General features: G+C 45.1%; 1 pseudogene; it reads left to right on the top strand.

Moving 5' to 3' along the window:
- Positions 1-617: 617 nt before the first annotated feature.
- On the top strand, positions 618-994 carry LOC112649668 (60S ribosomal protein L31-like; annotated as a pseudogene).
- Positions 995-5,907: the final 4,913 nt, after the last annotated feature.

Raw genomic sequence — 5,907 nt, 5'->3', positions numbered from 1 at the left:
TGAGCATATCTCTGTAACTCAGGTCTGCATGAAAGGAGCACTCCACTGCCCCAGCCTAAGCGACTGGTTCAGTAACCCACCGGGAGCTAATGAGGCTTTTGCAAGTGTTTTGAGAGAGGCACTACATTTTCCACTGGACTTGAACCTGGAAGAATACAGCCCTGACCTTGTTGATAGCCATCCTGCCACTACATAAAACCCGAGAACAGGGGAATCCCTGGGTGGCTCAGCGGTTTAGTGCCACTTTGAGCCCAGGGCATGAACCTGGAGACCCAGGATTGAGTCCCACATCGGGCTCCTGGCATGGAGCCTGCTTTTCTCCCTCTGCCTGTGTCTCTGCCTCTTTCTTTCTTTCTTTCTTTCTTTCTTTCTTTCTTTCTTTCTCTCTCTCTCTCTCTCTCTCTCTCTCTCTCTGTCTCTCATGAATAAATAAATAAATAAAATCTTAAAAAAAAAAAAAAGAACAAAGAACAGCATAACAGACAGCCAGGAAATAGAAGGGATCTCAATTCTTCTGACATTTCAGTCTCATCGCCAGAGGCCACCTTACTACTCCCAGACTTTACAGTCACATCATCAATTCCTTTTTTGGTCCTTTCCAACTAGGGCCCGGAGGAATGGCTCCCGCAAAGAAGGGTGGCGAGAAGGGCCGTTCTGCCAGGAACGAGGTAGTGACCAGAGAATACCCCATCAACGTTCACAAACGTATCCATGGAGTGGGTTTCAAGAAGCGTGCCCCTCAGGCACTCACAGAGATCTGGAAATTTGGCACGAAGGAGATGGGAACTCCAGATGTGCGCGTTGACACCGGGCTCCACCAAGCCGTCGGGGCCAAAGGCGTAAGGAATGCTCCATACCGTATCCGTATCCGCGTGCGGTTGTCCAGAGACCAGACGAGGATGAAGATTCACCCAACAAGCTCTACGCGCTCGTTACCTACGTACCTGTCACCACTTTGAAAACTCTACAGACTGTTAATGTGGATGAGAACTAATTGCTGATTGTCAAATAAAGGCATAAAACTGCAAATAAATAAATAAATAAATAAATAAATAAATAAATAATAAATAAAAATAAAATCCTTTTTTTTTTTTTTGGTTTAAGCTTTGTTCTTTGTTTTTAGTATTTAGTAAGTTTCTTGCGCATGTAGGAATACCGATAGAACCGAGAGCTTTTAAATGGAAAGACTGATCGGAAACTCAAGAGTATGAACTTTCCAGGATGCCTTCCAAAGTAAAAATGCAGATATTGTTTATAAGGACTGGTTACTCCAGCAGGGGTTTCCAGATGGCAGGCCACTGGTTAAAAGTGATCATCTTCCAAGGCTCTTAAGAGGATGACTTAAGTTTCTTTTATACTTAACCAGAGCCATTTATGAGAAGCGGCGCAAGTTAAGTCCCATTCATTCTGCAGAATAAGCTACATGACGTTTCAGGGATGGCGCTTAAAGGGTTCGGACTACTCGGAATTTCCGAGTGGGGACTCCATTTCGTATTTAATTTTAGCCCCAGAAAGGGAAACTGTGCTGTGGTGCCCGAGGGGGTGGGGGGGTGCCGTGTGGCCGGAGCTGTGCGCGGGGCGCAGGGAGTCAGCCGGGCTCCAGGTGCGGGGCAGGGAGAGACACCCCCCACCCCCGCGCCCCGAGGCTGGCCTGAGCTGCAGGGGTTCCTGGGCTCCTCCGCCAGGTGGAAGCGCGATCTACCAGGATCCACGGAGGTCCAGGGACAAGGCCGGGGTGCTCCGGGCCAAGGTCTCTCATCCAGACCCGGGGGTGAAGAGTCGTTCCCGCCACCCGCGGACCCGGTGCCCTTGGCAGCCCCATCCCGAGTCTGCGGTTGTGCACTGCGCCAGGCGAGATGCGGGGGCCTGAGCTGCGAGCCGTGCGTGTGCTGGCTGCCCCGAGTCCGAGCCCGGGCCGTGTCCCAGACATCTGCCAGATGCAAGTAAGATGATGCTCAGTGTTTTATAAATTAAATTATATCTGGCTCTAAGCCCCATTTACAAAGATGGGAAGACATTTAATACAATTTATTGCCGGAGGTTTTGTTCCCTCTTTAGTATGATACGCACTCTAAGAGGAAAAAAAAAAAAAGAAGAAAAAGAAAATAGCTTCTGGTTTTTGGTCCTTCAGGGTTGCCACCGAGATGCTCACTGTAGAAGACAATTAGGTCCATTGAAAGGTCCAGCCACTCTGACAGTGAGGCCACAACATCTTTTGCTGCAACTCCCCAGACTATGGTGTTGGATGGTTAGCAGTCCCTCCCGCCTCTAACACACCAGCTGCCCCATCACAAGGTCTGCAGCCTCCTTGGGAACTTCCACCTTTAGGACCTAGCCAGCTCCTCTAGTCTCAGGAGCCACTGCTGTATTTGAACAACACCTCTCTCTCTCTCTCTCTCTCTCTCTCTCTCTCTTTTTTAAAGGTTTTACTTATTTGTTCGTGGGAAACAGAGAAAGGCAAAGATGAGGGAGAAGGAGAGGGAGAAGCAGGCTCCCTGCAGGGAGCCGGATGCAGGAGTTGATCCCAGGATCTGGGGATCAGGACCTGAGCCAAAGACAGATGCTCAACCATTGAGCCACCCAGGCGCCGGAACACCCCTCTCTCTCTCTCTCTTTTTTTTTTAAAGATTTTATTTTTATTCATGAGAGGCACACAGAGAGAGAGAAAGGCAGAGACACAGGCAGAGGGAGAAGCAGGCTCCATGCAGGGAGCCCGACGTGGGACTCCATCCGGAGACTCCAGGATCACGCCCTGGGCCAAAGGCAGGCACTAAACGGCTGAGCCACCCAGGGATTCCCAACACCCCTCTTTCAAACCGGCCCTTTCTCCTTCCTCTGAGAAACACATAACTAAATTCCCCTCCCACAAAGGAGCCTTGATAAGATTGGACAGTTTGAACCTAGCAGCTCTTGTGCTAGGCCAGGCAACGAAAAAGCTGTTACCAACCCTTGAGAGAAATCAGAAATTCTTTTTTTTTTTTTAAAGATGCATTTCCTTTTTTTTTAAAATTTATTTATGATAGTCACAGAGAGAGAGAGAGAGAGAGAGAGAGGCAGAGACACAGGCAGAGGGAGAAGCAGGCTCCATGCACCGGGACCCCGACGTGGGACTCTATCCCGGGTCTCCAGGATCGCGCCCTGGACCAAAGGCAGGTGCCAAACCGCTGCGCCACCCAGAGATCCCCGAAATCAGAAATTCTTGAAAGCGTGGAGCGCTGAGCTGCTTTTCACCTTTCTACTAGTCTCTTCTAACAGGAGGTAGGCAGAGCAATTAATTGCTTGCTAAATTATCCTGCCACAAATGTCTATTATCCAGCCAAGAGCAGAGGGAATAGTTAGAGCAGGAATATCTTCAGAAATTTCTTCTGTCTTATCATTGCACACTGTCACACTAACGCATGGCCAGCCACCATGCTTGATTTTTAATCCTTTCCTGAGGAAATGAAGGAACAGACCTGAATTTTGAGAGAAGGTCTGGTGATGAGGACACTGCCACGAGATCCTGAAATGCCCCATTGGCTTCTGTAATGTTACAGAATTAACGGCTGGGGTATATATCCTAGTGCTACCATTTACTGGTCATGTGATACTGGACAATTCTATTCTCTGAGTCTCAGTTTTTCTATTATATGAGACATTTATGTTACCAATTTCATGAGGCTACTGTGAGAATTAAATAACAACGTGTTTAATATAGTGCCTGGTACATAGTCATTGGCAAAAGTTCATTGTATCATTATTTTTAACCACCTGCTCTGACCCATCATGCACTTTATATCCCAAATTGTAGCTAATATTTCTGTTTGTGGTCTAGTTTCACTTCCCAGATCTGATGCTTGGAACACTTTTCTAGCCTTTTGCCAAACCACTATATGGATTCTCTCTCTGGCTCTGTAGAGGTCTGGATAAATCTATATAAGTTACTCTAACTTCACAGACTGTAGTGGACACACTTTAACCACATGTAGCCCAAGTCCACATGTGAAACGGAAACTCATATAATTCCCTTTGACTCAGTCGGCAAGGTTTAACATATTCCTACTGCTCAGAGATTAAAGGAAGGAGAGAGGCTAGAGACCACCATCCTGCCCTAGAGTATATAAACTTGTCCTTAGCATTGTGGATTGTAATTTGCATCAATACCCCTAACTCTCATGGGCAGGGGCAACTTTCACTCATTTGCATCTAAGAGCAATAGTAATGCTAACAGAGGAATCCAAGAAGCAAGTGGGGAGAGGGGGAGGTTAGGAGGAAAAAGCAAAAAAAACAAATAGATTATTTAATTGTTACCTAATTGTTATAAATGGAAAGGACACTGCAGTTGATTGACCAATTCAACTGAGAAACTCAGAGATTGAATTAACAACTTTTAATGCATATAACAATGTCCTCCCTACTCATCTACTCCCTCACCAACATAGACCACTATCATTTTAGTGTGATTTTCATATTTTTCTACCCCTTTCACTTTTATCACATTGCTGGAACTCATGGTACATGATTTATAGGATTTGCCTATGCAAAGAATGATTTTGGTTAGGACACATTAAGTTGAATCCATTCTACCATTGTTATAGGCATGATAGTTAAATAAGAGGTAGTCATACAGTTGTACGACTACTGTATACATTACAGTGTTTTTGAGAATGTATCACTTTAGTATTTAATTTAGTATTTAATTTTAGTATTTAATTTTATATAAAAATTTTTAGAAAACTGAACACATTGATTTAAAAGTTTATTTTATTGCCAATTGTATTAAATTATAGTCTTTGTTCTGGGGCTGTTTTATTAAGTGTTCAGTATTGACTTGTACATACTTTACTTCTCAACTATGGCTATACATTAGAATCACCTAGCTAGCTTTTTAAAAATATGAATGCTCTAAAATATTAAAGATTTAAATATAAGAAATACCCCAGATTAATTTAGAATCACTGTGGGTAGAGCCCAAGCATTGGCATTTTTTATAAAAGTTCTTAATTATTCTGAAGTGCAGCCAAGGTTGAGGGAATCTGTCATAACAAAAAAACCCACCCTTCCCTCTTTGGAGTTAAGAGACTCCAATTCAAGTATTAGGTGAAAAGCCCTCAGGAAAATTGACCAAAGATGGCCATGTGACACTAACACAGAGACCAACCATCCTCGGATGCCCAAGACTGAGCCGGCTCTACAGACAAGGAACTTTCAATACTAAAAATGAGGAAGTCCTAGACAAACAAGATCTAATTGGTTTACCCTGACCATGACCTTATAGATGAGTTCTACATCTCTGAGGCAGGTTTTATTCCTTCCTAGCTTTTGAGCAACTAGTTTGAGGGTAAATGCTTTGCCATGGACCATCCCATTGACTGGCTTTAAGCATGGTCATATGATGGTGTGACTGTTGCTGTTGCAGTAATGTGCAATCATGAGAAGAATGTCCAGAGGACCGTAAGAGGCATAGACCTGGAGCCCTGCCATGGCTGAGCAGCTAAACCAAAGCCAGAATTCTGTCTACTTCCAGAATTTTTGTCATATAAGAATGTTAGTTTAAATCATGGTTAGTTGATTTTCCCCCCCTATTTGTAGGGATCTCAGTGTATCCAGGGCCATAACTGTCAAAAACCACATACAATCAGCTGTTTGTTCTTCATCTCAGAACTGTCTCCAGATCCTGTTCACCACTGTCTGCTTCAAACCCTCAACCCTGTTAGCTGTCCTGGTTTTCTGTTTTGTTTGGCGTGTTATCCCCACGGCCCCCAACCACTACCACCACCCGCCCTTCCCTGGAATGCAGACCGTTTTCCTGACTCTGATCAGCACACCCTTGAGAGAATGGCAAATCTGGGAGCTTGCATCTTGGCACCACCCTGCCGGCAGCAGACCCACCCCCATCGCCTGGACCAGGTCTCAGGGTGCTGGGTC

This window comes from Canis lupus, chromosome 11 (genome assembly GCF_003254725.2).
Source record: "Canis lupus dingo isolate Sandy chromosome 11, ASM325472v2, whole genome shotgun sequence".
NCBI lineage: Eukaryota > Metazoa > Chordata > Mammalia > Carnivora > Canidae > Canis > Canis lupus.
The sequence above is the reverse complement of the archived record's forward strand: the minus strand, read 5'-3'. Positions and strand labels throughout refer to the sequence as shown.